Source organism: Ambystoma mexicanum, chromosome 5p, assembly GCF_040938575.1.
Source record: "Ambystoma mexicanum isolate Mex_15411 chromosome 5p, UKY_AmexF1_1, whole genome shotgun sequence".
Classification (NCBI taxonomy): Eukaryota; Metazoa; Chordata; class Amphibia; order Caudata; family Ambystomatidae; genus Ambystoma; species Ambystoma mexicanum.
This window is the reverse complement of record NC_090930.1, coordinates 1,018,787,968-1,018,804,230: the sequence shown is the minus strand read 5'-3', so window position 1 is coordinate 1,018,804,230 and position 16,263 is coordinate 1,018,787,968.

Sequence of the window (16,263 nt, the reverse complement as noted above, 5' to 3'; positions counted from 1 at the left end):
TTTGTGCAACAAGGCAGGGGTATGGAAAGAAGAGGTGGATTCCAGAATAATCAAGGTGGGTTTCAGAATACACAAAAGGAGAACCAGAGCAACCAATGGGGACTTGTTAGAAGAGCACTCACAATATGTTGGACGTGTGGGATGACAGGGCACATGGCACGCGTATGTGGGAGCCAAGGGAATGCACAGAATGGCCAGTTCTCAAGAGGGGGGACATCATATCCTCCACCATATAGCACACAAACTAGAGAAGGGTTTGCCCAAGATCACACAGTGTATCAGACACAAGTGCCGTGAGTACAGCAGGTACAGCAACCAGAGCGAGTGCAAATGAATCCACCACAAAGACAGTCGCAACAAGCCCCTATGCAAACATAGCAGTATGCAAACACAGGACAAGTTCTGGCACCCAGAATAGGAGGTGCTACTGTGGTAGGAGGAAATCCTTTCACGGGAACGGTGATATGCCTGTACCCACAATAGGACAGCTCACAGGGTGACTTGATGTGTTCAGTACTATCTGTGACACCAGACCCCCAAGAGGAACCATAGGTTGATGTAACAATAGGAGGCAAATCCTTTTCTTTTCTAGTAGACACTGGGGCTACTCGCTCATGTATACGAGAGGGCAAATATCCAATGTAGGGAATTGCCATGAATACTCAATGGTTCTCTGCAGCTACAAGTTGAGTTCCTTTTACTGATGAATTACCAGTTTCTATAGGAGACTGTGACATGTCTATTCCTTTGCTATATTCATGACAGACCCCAGTTGATATTTTGGGAAGAGATTTAATGATGAAACCTAACATGACGATTTAATTTACTGATCAAGGGATAGTGTGCTCCACTCCAGGAATACACTATTTAAACATGGGTGAATTTATACTAACATTTACAGGGCAAGTGGCTCTGCGAGGCGTTCCAGTAGATCCAGAGGTTTTCCTCTATGGAGTGAGCTTTCAGCTGACATGGCTACCTGGCTTAGTTAAAAAAACTGTTAGGATACCTGACGAGTTCTTGTTCAGACCACGAATACCAATGGACAAAGAGGGGGGACAGATTATTTATTTATTTATTTGCAATTGTATAGCGCACTTGCAGCCCAGGGGCATCGAGGAGCTGTTACAAGTAAATGTTGGATTCTTGATTCAGCGGTTCTACAGGTGACCAGAGGTCTCTTGGTTACACAAATACAGGAATAGTTACAAGTGATGCATGATATGCATTGTACAGTTATAGAATGCAGTCAGGTACGTTTCATACAAAGAGCTTGGTTTTAATGGCTTTGTGGAAGGCTTGGTGGGACTCAATCATTCTTACGTGAGTTGGCAGTGCGTTCCAGTGAGTGGCGGCCCGGGTGGGAAAACTGGCGCCACCGGCGTGCACCTTGCGCGTTTTGGCCGTGACAATCGTGTTGGAGTAGCACATTCTTAATGGTCTGGTGACAGTATGCTTGATGATTCTTTGGGTAAAGTATGGTGGAGCGAGTTCAAGGAGACCTTTGTGGGTGAGGGCGAGTATTTTGAAAACAATCCTCTCTTTGACCGGGAGCCAGTGGGCCTGTCTTCTGACTTCGGAGATGTGGTCTTTTATCGCGGTACCTGTGGCCGCCCTCAGTGCGTTATTTTGAACTAGCTGAAGTTTGGCCAGGTTTCTTTGGAGGTCCCAACGAGCAGGGCATTGCAGTAGTCTAACCTTGATCCAATTATTGCCCTACCAATGGTGAGGCAATTCTGGCGTGACAGGAAAGGTCTGGCAGTGTTGAGGACTTTAGAGTAGTAGGCTGAGGAGGAGGCGATGGCATTGACCTGTCTATCCATGGATAGATCAGAGTCTAGGTAGACTCCGAGTGTCTTCACGTGATTGGAGACCTTGATGGGAATGTTGTCAATAGTGAAGGAAGTGTACTGTTCACCGAGGTTCCCCAGGGTGGAGGGTGCCCCTATGAGGAGGAGTTCGGTTTTTTCACTGTTGAGGCATAGCCAGTTATCTGCCATCCATGACTGGATAGTGGAGTAGATGGTGGGGAGTGTTTTTGTATCCGCTAGGTAGTCAGCCGTGAGTGGCATGAGTACCTGTGTGTCATCCGCATAGTTCGTATACGAGATGCCCAGGGAATCAAGGATGCTGAACAGGGGCCTCGTGAAGAGGTTGTATAGCGTGGGCACGATACACGAGCCCTGTGGAACACCGCAAGTGATGTGGCTAGGGGTGGCACAAGCTGAGTCAGAAAAGACTTTCATGACCCTTTCTTGGAGGAAGGAGGTAATCCATTCACAGGCTTTGGGGGAGAAGTTAGCTTGCGTGGCTAGATGGTGGCACAAGGTGTTGTGGTCCACCAAGTCAAAAGCAGCGGATAGATCCAGGAGCAGTAGGAGAGCAGGTTTCCCTGCGTCTCTTAGATTGTCCATTTGGTTCTTTAAGTCCAGGAGAGCCGTTTTGGTACCGTGTCGTGGGTGGATTCCAGATTGCCGCAGGCCGAGGAGACGGTTTTCTTCAAGGAACTTTTGGACTTGCAGGTAGGCTGCTTTGTCCGAACTTTTAAGCAGGAAAGGTACAGTGGTGATGGGTCTATAGTTCCCCAGGACCGTTGGGTCCAGCGAGGGCTTTTTGAGGAGTGGGCATACCCAAGCCTCCTTAAGTCCAGTTGGAACGTGGCCCGACTGGAAGGATGAGTTAATAAATGCTGTAAGGAAGGGAGCTAGGATCTGTGCCGAGTCTTTAATGAGACTAGCTGGACAGGCATCTCCCTTACAGTTAGAGGGTTTGATGGACTTGAGCAGGGCAATAACCTCCTGTCAGTAATATCTTTGAAGTCAAATGGTAGAGAGGAATTGGTCATGGTGGGCGTGGTGGGTTTGCAGTGCAGGTTAGCTGTGAGGCGGGAGAGGGCTTTTTGATGGCCACAAATTTTAGTTTGAAGAGTGTTAAGCTTGTCTAGCATTGTGGATTGAATACTATTGCACCAGTTATCATCTTTGATGAGAGAGGGGGGGGGAGAGGATGGTTTTTCCAATTCCCTAAATATGGTGAAGATTTCCTTTGACCCAGATTTGGCATCATAAATCCTGGCGTTAAAGGAGGCAGCTTTGGCTAGGGTGATGTTTTTTTTGTAGGATTTTGAGATGGCTTTGAATGCATTTTGGTGGCTTCAGATGGGTTGGCTTTCCAAGTGGAAAGGACAGTCCTCTTCTGAGTGCGTTGGTCAAGGAGTTCTTTGGAGAACCATGAGTTGGAGTGTTTGGCTTTCTTGGCTTTTTTGAGGGTCAGTGGCGCAATGGCGTCAACTGCTTGGGTGATGACATCTTTGAATGTGTTGGCTAGGGTTTCTGGGTTGTTGGATAATGGGGCCTGCAGAGCCGAGTTGAGAAGGTAGGGTGCTATATTCTCAACTGTGAGTTGGCGAGAGCTCCTTGCGAAAGTTGCTGGGCACGGGGAGGGAGGTGAGAGGGGCTCTCTTTTTCTTTTAGTGTAAAAGTTGAATTGGATGTTATGGTGGTCAGACCATGGGATGGGAGTGTTGGCAGTGATAAGTAAGGAGCTGTTATGGTGACTGATCCAGTCAAGGGTGCGCCCTTTGATGTGGGTGGGGTCAGAAATAGATTGCACGAAGCCCAAGGTGGATAAGGCATTCTTGAGAGATTTGGCATGGGAGTCCTTAGGGTCATTGAGCCCTAGGTTGAGATCGCCCAAGAGTATAACCTGGGAGGTCTTTTTGATGTTATCGGACAGTGCGAAGATGAGGGTGTCATGGAAGTCAGTGCAGGGACCCGGAGGTCTTTAGACAATGTGCATGGTTATGGTGCGATTAGGGGAGACATTAATTTTAAGTGGGAGGTAGTCACTATTGTGGTCAAGTTGCCCTGCTACTTCTCTGATGGCAAGGGTTTCCCTAGCGATGAGGGCCACGCCTCCACCTCTCTGAGAGGTGCGGTCTTTCCTAAAGATGGAGTACCCAGAAGGAATAGCCAGAGATAGTGCCGGGCCTGAACTTTCGTTGAGCCAAGTTTCTGTAAGAAATAGGAGGTCAAGATTGTCCTTAATGATCAGGTCGTTGATGTCAAGGGCGTGGGCAGGTACGGAACGAGCGTTGAGCAGGGCACAGTTGAGCGTGTGAGCCATTGGAGGTGTAGAGGTGGGTGGCCTGGTGGGCGCGGTAGGTGGGTCAGGCATGGGGGGTAATATGACTTTGGCATTGGTCATGGGGGTAGCAGTAGCAACAGTAGACATGGGGGCAACACTGGGCATATCAGACAGTGCAAAATCAGCTTTGGACATAAGGGCAGCAGTATCAACAGTATCAGCATTTGGCATGGGGGCAACACTAGGCATAGCAGGCCGTGCAGAATCGACATTGGACATAAGGGCAGCAGTATCAGCAGTATCAGCATTTGGCATGGGGGCAACACTGGGCATAGCAGGCAGTGCAGAATAAACATTCATTATCCCTATAGAATTAGAATCAGCCATAGTAGGAAGGGAAATGGCAATGCTCAAAGGAGTAGACAATGAGGGTAGACCATGGAGAACAGTAATAGCTCTCGAAGAAGGATACAGATTGACTGACATCACTGATGACAACGTGTTTAGGGAAGACCAAACAGAGGATGAAGTGGTGTTCTTTATGAGCATCACATACTGGATAAGGTAGAAAAGTGGGAAGTCCCACAGCGAATGGCCATAATGCCGCAGCATCCAGCATACTTTCAGGAAGACTTGGAGAAGGTGCAGTGTGTCATCTGGACCACAGGCTCTTATGACGTAGGTTTACTGAAGGGAATAGAGGAAGTCAAAATAAAGCTGAAGCCAGGAGCGATTTGACCTTGAGCGAGACAGTACCCCATGTCTCGAGAGGCTGATGAGGGCATATTAAAAACTATTTCAGCACTGATGAAACAAGAATTTCTGGTGCCATCGGAATCGTCGTGTAACATAGCTGTGTATCTGATCAAAAAATCGAAATGAGGGTCATGGAGATTTATACAAGATATGAGACTGATTAACCAGATTGTAGAAGCAGAGTTTCCTTTAGTGCCTAACCCGGCAACGATACTATGCAGTATCCCAGTGGAAGCTCGATATTTCACTGTGATCGATTTGAAGAATGTGTTTTTCTTGATCCATTGCACAAAGATTCACAAGACTTGACTTAATTTACGTTCGTCAAACTCGACTGAAACATACCCGTTTGCCCCAGGGGTACTGTGAGTGTCCATCGATCTTTAGCAGAGTCCTACAGATGAATTTAGGCAATATTGATCTTAAGGGGGTGGTGATACAGTGCACAGATTTTAATTTGTAGCGCCACAGAAGATGAGTGCAGAAAAGATTCTATAAAGTTGATGACTATTCTAGCAGACAAGGGATACAAAGTAGGCAAGGAGAAGTTACAATATTGTCAAGAAGAGCTGTTACACATAGGACAGTTGATTTCACATGAAGGAAAGAAGGTGACACCTGAAAGGGCTGAGGCAATTATAAAAACCCCAAAGCCAAATACAGTGAAACAGATGCAGCAGTTTTTGGGGTTATGTAACTATGTTAGAGCATGGGTGTTTGATTACAGTTCGTACACAAGACCCCTTTTTTTGCAAGCTTTAGAGAAAGCACAAGTGGACAAGATAAAAATAAAGTGGACTGAGGAAATGGAGGAAGGGTTTGAGGAGTTGAAAAAAGCAATTTGTACGGCCCCTGTTTTGGGAATTCCCTAATATGCCAAGGAATTTGATCTGTTTTCGCACACAAATGGGACAGTCATGACAGCAGTGCTTAAATAGAGAACCACATAGGGGTACAAGCGTTTAGCGCATTACAGTGGGATTCTAGACCCAATTATGAAAGGACACTTTCCTTGCGAAGAGTCATTGGCAACTGCCGCATTCGCAATTGAGAAGTCCACAAGTATTGTGATGGGCTGCTCTATGACTCTCTTTGTGGAGCATGCTCTGTTTACCATTTTAGAGAAACTAAAAGGCACATTGACATCCCAAAGAGCTTCAGCATATGAAGTAATGATTTCAAACCAAACGATTCAAATTGTCCAATGTAAAATAGTGAACCCTGCCACGTTTATAGCTGAGCCTGTAGCAGAAGGTGATCGTGTGCATGACTGTGCTAATTATGTTGAATTTTATGATGAAATAACCTTTATAAAAGAAAAAAATGCTTTAGCGTGAGGGGAAATTCTCTTTATAAATGGTTCTTCGAAAATTGATCAGACTAGTGGGGAGAGACATTCAGGTACAGAGGTAGTGAGACACAGACTAAATGGAGAATTCAAAGTTGTAGCAAGTACAAGGCTACTATCTCACTTTTCAGCTCAAGCAGCAGAATTGGTAGCGCTTATTGTCACGCTCGGGAAACACGAAGGGCAGGAAGTGACAGTGTACAGAGACTCTGCCTATGTGACGTCAACCGTACACGCAGGTCTAGCGCATTGGAAAAGGAGGGGCTACCTCTGTGCGGATGGCACTCCAGTGCAGCACGCATCCTTATTGGACAGGCTTATTAAGACACTACAACTCCCAGTAGCCACAGCGGTCGTTAAGTGCGCAGAGCACACTAAGCAAACCTATTTTATTTCTTGCAGGAACGAAGCCGCAGACGTAGAAGCCAAAAGGGTTACATATTCTCCAGACATTCTGAGTTTTGATACTCCGAATTTTAACAAAAAGGTAGTCACGACCATGGTGATATAATAAGGGTTTAAAAAATTGTCAATGACCCAATCAATGGAGATTCAAGAGATTGCACCGCAGAAATAGCAGGAATTGTGAAAACGAAGGGAGTGTTCTCTATGGCCCACTGAAGCATTATGTTGACAAGACAGCACTGTTACGCTCACCTGGCTCCCACAGGGGCGTCGGTCGGACCCGGACAGCTGCGGTCTCCACCCACGTGATGCGTAGTACAGCGATGACTGACTGGATCTGCCCTCCTAATCTTGTCTGCTTAACCCGTAGATATATTCTCCTGCAAGTGGATAGATGGATTTAGCCACTTGTGGATTCAAGTGATGGCACCCCCACAGTCCTCCCCAACTAATCACCTCCGAAATGCCCTCACAGCAATCTCACCTTATATTCTTAAAAGTTGAGCTCTCCATCCTGCGTGGATTTGCAGGGGCACGGCGCGTCGATTCCAGTTACTTCACTGGTTTGAAGGCTCGGGAGAGTTCCGGAGAGTATTGACTCTGAGGTTCCTGGTGAGGACCAGTAAGTATTAAGTTCATAGAGTTCAATATGTCCGATGTTCACTCTTGATCCCCCCTTCCTTTCTTGTCTTGCAGCTGGCTCGTGAAAAGATGCTCTTGTGGCAGCTGGTGGCGCTCAGGTAAGAGTCTGTATTACCTGGCGCTGTCCGGTAAATGTTGCACGAGGAAAACATGTTGTTTTGTCTCTCTTTACAGATGCGGCACGTGAAAATATGGAGAGTCACAAAAGGATGCCTCCGGTGGTAAATCAGGTAAGTCTATGGTGGTAAGAATTATATTTGTTGGTTCCCTCGGCTCACCTTGTGGTTTTCTTTTGTCTCCTAGGTGCCGAAGTTCGGCGAAGAAATGATGGAGGCAGCGCCGACCCGAAGGATGCTGTGAAGACTGGTGAGTATGGTGCGGCGCTGCAGCTGGAGGTGCGGCGCGTGCAGAAATGATGTTCTTTACAGGTCCGGAGACAAGATGGATCCAGAATCAGGTGTGGAATAGAAATAAGTTTGTTTTCAAACCTTGTCCCTTTCTTTCCTCTTTGTTTTAGGAGCTCCGGATTCGAGGCGGGTGTGGCAGAAGACTGGATGCAGGCTGCAGGCACGGTGAGTGTTACGCTGTTGGATGCAGAGTAACGCGAAGCGTGTGTTGCTGGTCGGGTGTGGTTTAAATAGCCTCAAAAGTAGTCCCAGGTGAGAAGTCCCTAGAACCACACCTGAGTAAAAAATAGTCCCTGTAGAAAAATAGTCCCTTTTAGGCTTCATGTTGTATTGGAGTCATTTGCAGCATGGTTTGCCTGAGGTAAGTAATGACTATGAGCCTGGCGCCTGCTCCCGGGGCTGATGGACTTGGTCAGGATGCCTGGGGGTAGGCATCATGACAAGCACTGGAAAGTCGGTGATGCCAGTGGCGTTATTAAAGGTTGAGCTTGAACAGCTGCATTACCCTGCACATGTAACTAGAGAGAGTCTTGCTGCAACCATTGCGGAAGACTGGTTAGTTCCAAATTTGTTAGAACAGGTTGCATTCTTCATGGTGAATTGCATCGTATATCAAAGGTTTACGGCTGGGCATACACTGAGAAAAATTAGAGGGGTAATGACTCGACCGAACTGTCCATTTCAGCATTTACATATTGACTACGTTGGTATGCTGCAAGTTTGTAATGGATCTGGGTATCTATTAGTGGTGGTGTGTCCCTTCTCCAGGTGGATCAAGGCAGGTCCGTGTACACACCCTGATGCCACTTGCGCAGCAATGTTTGTAGTGTGATAAGTCCTCTCAAAATAGAGGTGTGTGTGAAGTGCTGAGATCTGACAATGGGCCACATTTTGTTAATGAGGTGTTTGAACAGATAGGGATCTTATTAAGTATTAAACAAAGGTTTTCTTCTGCTTATCACCCGCAACCAAAAGGGATATGTGAGAGACTCAATGGCCTCCTTAAACAAAGGATTGCCAAGATTAAATTCACATTAAAGAAGGTATGGCTACATTGCCTACTCTTAGCCTTATATGCCCTTCAGAATAAGCCTGGTCCAGATCATCACCTTACCCCTCACGAGCTAGGAGTAGAAGTGATGCCCAGAGTGTAGCTAAGATTCTAGGTGATGAATTGCATGATTATTTGTTATATATGACCTCTAGCATTACTGTCATTTCAGATCAAGCATGCGTCAGGGGGGTCGAACTCAGATGAAGACAATTCAACAACCAGATCAAGTAAACTTTTATCGGCACTAAAGTTGTGTGTTGGAGATTCTGTTCTAATCAAGAACTTCACAAGGAAGTGGCATGAGCCACCTTTTCATGGCCCCTTCTGTGTGGAAAATATAACCCCTGCAGCACTAAAAGTCCAAGGGAAGCGGGCTTGGCTTCACTTGGGCGATGTGAAAGCATGTAAGGGTGAGACCTATCCTCCCACTGTTGCCAATCCAGATGCAAGACAAGAAGAAGAATTTTAGTGCTTGCAGACTCGATCGATGACAAAGAAGAAGGTCGATAAGGAGATCAACTGATAAATGCAGACTTTGCATTTGGACTGTGGTTCAAACAGACACTCCTTATAGATAATGTAATAGGAATCCAGGACTTGCTGAGAGCCACAGGAATTTTGAAAAAATGAACTTTATAGATATATTGAAGTATTAAAAGCTATGCCTAAATGTCAGTTCCTGATCAGAAATTTGAAACAAGCTCAGTATCCAGATTCATTTAATGGTGCATACTTGTTCTAAGCAGTAAAACTCTATGGTTCTCACTGACACTGATGTGCATAGGCTTGTGCTTGCTGTTTTTGTATTTATACTTCAATCTTATCCTGCTCTTGTCAGAAGAGACGTTGATATTCACACTTTTTTTACAGGATCCTAAAAATGGCCCTGTGAAAGAGAAGGCGGCTCACTGCAATTATTGAAAAGATTTTGCAAGTGCAGGTATAAAGGAGTTTGATAAGTTGTATTAGAGATGAGAAATTTGGAAGCTGATATAGTTCTAGAGGATGACCAACAAGCGCCAAAATGTCACAAAAGGTGGTTACTTATGTTATGGTGTATAATGTATGCCTGCACGATCACACTATTTGTCTTTCTATTTCTCATTTTTCACAGTCTCTATCACATTAGTATTTCTGCTGAGGCAGAGGCCACTATAGTTCCTACCACTATCGGAACTGCCGTTGATTTGCCCACTACCACTAAGAAAGAAACTATCATAGTTTCCCCCCAATATGATAGCTGCTTTAGAGTTGTTTCCGTATTCTGTATTATGCAACCCTAATGTTTGGGAGACGTAAGAGAAGTGCAGAAGAAGATAACGAGTGGATAAATACCTACCTAGATAATGCAGCACACGTGGGTAATAACATGTGGTATCAGCACATGAAAAATGTGAGGGAAAGAACATCTGAGGAAAGTTGCTATGTCTGTGCCCTCATACCCGATGACATGAATGCAGCACAAACTTTAATTTCTAGAGAGATTCCAGAACATGATGCCAGATGCCTCTTTCATCTTGCAGCATGCATGACCAGAGGACAATTTCAGGGACGTTGGGCTAAACTGAGATGGAGATCGAAATGGTTGTTTCCATTCCAGGATAATTAAATCAAGACTTCACAGATGGAAAAGCAACCTGGATGGGAGAGCAAGATGCTTGTGTATCCTGAAAATGGTCAGGAAGAAGTAGTTATAAAGGACATGAAGAGAATCGAATGCCCTGATATAACAGAGATAGCTGGATCGCCTGGATGTTGGGAACAAACTCAATTCTTAGTATATGGACAAGTGAAATCCAAGAAAGGATAGGAAGCAAGAATTATGTCCGGTGCAGCTCCTCTACTGACGTCAGAGTATGTGCAAAACGTACAGAGAGTAAACAATGGGTGTTTGAAGTCATGGGCAAAGCATGTCAAACTGCTGACATGGGTAGAAAACGAATCAGGCCCAATGATGGTGATTCCATTTGCGAATGCAACATTGTGCTTCCGAAGAGAAGGAAGAATTTGTGTGGGAGATAACAAAGGTTGCAAAACTACATTTGACATCTCCAGAATGGGAGCAGGAACAGCTGTTCTGATGGATCGATATTGGGCTTACATGAAATTGCCCAAGGACTGGGAAGGAACATGTTCCTTGGTGCTCGTCCATGTTCCAGCATTAGTGATTCCTCAGAGTGACCTGAATATTGGAGAATTTCCAAAGGTAGATGCACATTTGAGAAAGATAAGAGCACTTGAATTTCTCATTCAAACCAGAAGAGAGATTTACTTCTCAGCTAAGTCGATAGAAGCATTTGATGCCATTCTGTATTATCATAGGTTGTTCAGTCTGACTGCTTCGATATTCACAACTATCTTCATGCCTGGGATTCATACAATGGGCAATGCAAAATGGTTGCAAATTACTAGATGGGAGCTCATGCAGACAATCAACACCACCATAAATGGATTCAATGCTATCAAGGAAGAGTTGAGGGCAATACGACTGATGGCTCTCCAGAACAGATATGTCCTTGATATGATCCCAGCGATGGAAGGAGGAGTTTGTGCCAAAATCGGGCCATTATGTTGCAGGTTCATAACTTCTCACGATGATGAGAATTGAACCTTGACAGAGGCCATAACGTTGCTGACGAACCTGCCTACCAAGATGGAAGACGAAACTGAGGACATTACAGATGACAGTTGGTTTGTGTTGACATTCTCATGGATTCCGCAGTGGCTGGCGAATATCTTCAAGTTTCTTGTAGCACTGTTGCTCATGGTGATGTTTGGATTTTGTATAATCAAAATAATAATCGCCCAGTGCAAGAAAACAGCGAAGAAGCAGTAGGAAAGAAGATCATGATTGCTGTTGAATCAGGGTTCAGACCCAAGGAGTTGAATGATCAAATAATGCATAAAGGCTAGCATTGTAGCACCTGAAGGAACAAAGTTTCTGTATCCCAAGAATCATGAGAAGTACGTGGGATGATGGGTCTATTGTAATCTGAATGGACAGTGCAGTTACATGACATGGAGTGTGGATGAGCATGTCAAATCAGCTGGCACCTTGAAGCGGGTGATGAAGATCTGGACTCCGAAGAAGCACTTCTTCTAGAGAAAATACCAAGATGTGGAGAGTGGTGAAGGAGTGATTGATAGATAGAGGGGGAAGTGTAGAGGAGCAGCTGAATGCCTCTGCAGGAAGTCCTGCTCCCTACCTCTGGTATGTTGTGAGCCTGAAATTGTGCCATGCTTGACACCAACAGTTATGACCATACCACAGAAAATATTTGAAAGAATATACCCTCTGAGAAAGCCATACCAGATGTATTCCCAAAGAGACGACAATCTGAGTAAGAATCTCCCCGAAGGAATATGAGAAAGAGCTAAAGAGGAGCTAGTGACATCACAAAAAATTAGAGTGACGCACTAAAGAAGACTGGCTGAAGAGAATGCATGGACCTTATAAAAACTGATGACGAAGTTAAGAATGGAGTAAACTTTAATATGCAGAAAAGAAGAGTGCATGCGTGTGCAACGACGCACTGCAGAAAATGCAAGCTGTTCAATAACTGTACAGATGCAGAAACGCAAGTAGGCTAAGTGATCTTAGAAGCTAGCTTTACATATTGAATAGATTGCTGGCAGAGCCACCATTATATAGAAGCTGGACATCAGTGTCATGAATTAGTAAGCCCAGACCCATGGAGAGGAAAGTCTGAGAGCTGTGTCACAGTAAAGAATTAGTTCAGATCGTGGACATGATTGGTGAGGCTGCCTGGCCTGATACTAAAGTTGACGCAAGCCAAGGCCGGTTATCTATTCTCAAAGAAAGTAAAATGTGAGAAGCTGAATCATCCCTTGTTAAGGTGCAAAGAAAAAACAGCAGGCATGCCAAGTTCTATTCAATTAACACATTTAAATGCTGAAAAATTGTCCAAACTGTGGGCTCCTGTCACGTGAGCCAAGGATGAAAATAGAGCTGGGCATGGCATTCCGAAACTACGATAGTGGGGCCCGATACTCCCTTATATTCCTAGAGACAAGAGTACACTGCAAGGCCAAGTTCAAAGACAATCTTCATGGCAGAAGGCATGGGTGATGAGAGACATTGGGCTAATTGGGTTGGGAGGTAAAGTCATGTCCACCTCCTGGCACCTGGGTATGAGCTTACGTGCTGCTAAGTGAACCGAATGTTCTTGACATGGCACAAGCGTGCCAACCAATTGTAGAGAGACGTAGAATGAAGGGCCTTATAGTTTGAGAGCCGAGGATATCCATGCACATAATAGTGTTGAAGATCACTTGCAGTAGAGGTAGGCACAAGTTGGCCACCTGACAGTAGACACCCTATCACAATACCAGCCCTTATAGAAAGTATACTTAGATATTCCCATGAGCGTATCACAGTCCCTTGTAGGTGTTTCTTGTTTGCCATGTAGTATGACGTCACGTATGACACATTTTTAGTATAAAGATGTGATTTTTAGTAAAATGTGCTGAGAGACTCGAGCGAACATCCGTAGATGTCCGTTGTAACTCCCTATTTTAGACAATTGATATTAAAACAGAAAACTTTGCCATCTTCCTGAGTTGGTTCAATTATTCGGAGTCAGGGTTATTCTGCATCCCATCCACTGTATGCGTGCTATCAAAAGGGCTCTAAGCTCAGGAGTATAACCCATCCACCCTTTTGGAGCTTGCCAATTCCGTTGCATGTCTCCTCCGCTTCTGCATGTCCTAGCTATATGTCCAATTTTTCCATAATTCCAACATTGCTGTGGCTATCCACCATTAAATCCTCCTCTTGCCAGAGAGTTTTGAAATCCACCTTGTCCTATTCCTCTAACCCCATTCCCTCTTCCTCTTGGCCAAAAATATTACCTAATCTGATCTGCGGGATATCCAGTGTTGTTTTGCTGCCCTTACTGTGTCTCCTGTGTCAACCCTCCTTCGTTACTTGTCAATACCGCTCACTCCATGGCTATCTTGAACAATTTCTTCTGAACTAACTTTGCTTCCCTCAGCTTTGTATTCTCAGGGTTGCATGTCTCCTCTGCTTCTGCATGTCCTAGTTATATGTCCCATTTTTCCACAATTCCAACATTGCTGCGGCTATCCACCATTAAATCCTCCTCTTACCAGAGAGTTTTGAAATCCACCTTGTCCTATTCCTCTAACCCCATTCCCTCTTCCTCTTGGCCAAAAACTTTAGCCAATCTGATCTGCAGGATATCCAGTGTTGTTTTGCTGCCCTGACTATGTCTCCTGTGTCACCCCTCCTTCGCTACTTGTCAATACTGCTCCCTCCATGGCTATCTTGGACAATTTCTTCTGAACTAACTTGCTCCTGCTTTCTATTCTTAGCTTTCTTCTTATTTTTTTTTCCTGTATTAATCGACAGTGATGCATGATTGTCAATTGTATCACTGGACATGGCTTTGCTTCCATTCCCACCTGTTTTTTCAATTGCCTTTGCACTGGCTCAGGCAGCCCCTGACACAAAATGTGGTACAATAATGCTACAGTTTTATCCCAAGGTTTCCTGCCTCCATCTGTCCTGAATATCTTGAATATAAACAATAGGATCTTCATCCTCTCCCACTTTCCTAGTTATAATCACACCCATTTATGATGTATCGGGATATTGGCACTCCATTGTGTTTTGTGTTTTGCACAGTCACACCTGCATATCCTGCTCATGTCCAATTGTCGTCAACTCACTCCCCTAGAATAGTCACTAGCAGCCCTTTTATGTCACCTATAGCTAGTGTCATTCCTGATGTCATCTTTTCTAATTCATAAATCCATTTTACCGCACCGGAAGTTAAACTGCAACTTACACCTTAAATTATCATTATCCATCTGCGGACATTGCATATATTGTGGTCATCCTCCCCCTTTTCCAATAATGGGAATTGTGAAAAGCCTGATTCATAATCATATTTACCTACACTCCTTGTCTTCACAGCAGAACTGGCCTCGCCCATTTGATTTCTTCCCAGTAATGATCTTAACCTACTTACATATGGTGGGCATATAGCACCTGCACTTCACGATCTTGCTTGCGGTTGTTCAGTATATGGAATTGATTCTGGTGTCCTCTCTTTAGAATCATCTAAATCTGACAACTTTACCCCTTTATCTACGCTCAATTCTTTTGAAAACCTGCATGCACCCTCTCTTCACACTCTTTCGTTTTCCTCCCCTTCCTTGTCTGACATCATTATACCCCAGCTTGTGTGGCTATTGTCTCCTTCCGCAATCATCAATATCTAATCTGTTTAAATACAATGTTCTATACTCGTCTGTTATGATGTCACCTGATCTACCTTCAGTCCCCTTTAATGGGGATCCTTCTATATTCTCTTGGGATTCGTGCCTTCCTCTGTCCCTCATTTGCCTATATAGCTTCCCAGCCTACGCTTTATGTCTGCTGTATCCTACCCACCAGCCTATGCTGACCGCAGCATTCATTGCAGCTCCCTACGGGGCTTTTGTGACCCTCTCTCCACCTCCAGTCGTTCTTGTGCATTAATTAGTACAATGCTCCTATGGCATAAATATTCTATTTCATCGACTTCTAACCCCTACTCCTATTCATTTCTCCTTCTTTTCTCCTCATCTCCCTTAATTCATCTTCCTCTTGCCTTTGTTGCAACCTATGTACTTTCATTCTTTGGGCTTCTATCGCTTCCCATTTCTTCTCTTCTAGCCTCTCCTTCTCTTTTCTTGCCTCATGTCTTCTTCGTTCTTCCCTTTGCTTGCACACTTTGTCCCTCTCTTCTTCAAATGACCTTTCTTCATCCTTTTCTTTCCTTTCCCGCTCCTCTGTCTCCTCTCTTTCTCGAACCCCATCAATGCCTTTTTCGTCTAGTTTAAGTAATATTTGTCCACTCATCCATTCATTTTGAACTATCATTATTTCCATAGCTTTGTCTTTTATTTTTTTCTGCTTCCCTGCTTCTTCCTCCACCTTCATTTGTATATATCTTGTCTGTCCTTCCTCTCATCACGCTGTTTACTTTCATTGTGTGCTGATATATTCTTGCGTTCTCTGCTCTTGTTCTCTTTCGCATTATCCTCGCTACTGTAAACCGGGGGCGCATATGTTGGATTAGCATACCCCGCCGCTGCTTTTAATTCCTTCAGAGGGTAAAATCCCTTCTCCTGTGTCTGCACTCTTCTCTTCAGGAGGGGAAATGGGAGGCAAAGGCGTTTTATCCTATAGGCTGGATCTTCCTTCTCACTCTAGTACATTTTCCAAAGTTCTAAAATGGCCAACCTTTTCTGCAGCTTTTTTCCCTAATATGTGGCATGCAAATATTTTGTCATATGCTGCAAAACATCTTTTGACAACTAACCTTCTTGAGGCCATGGCATTAGTGTCTTATTGGCCGTGTCTCAAACCCATTCTAAATGATATTTCCTTCTTTTCGTTGTGTATCTAGGTAGTGTCCTACATAAATATAAACAAGGTGTATCCCCCATGATTACAGATCGGTTTCGATCATCGATACTTACCTGTTGTTTTATTTGATTCTTTATTTTATCAAATATACCACACTGATCAATTG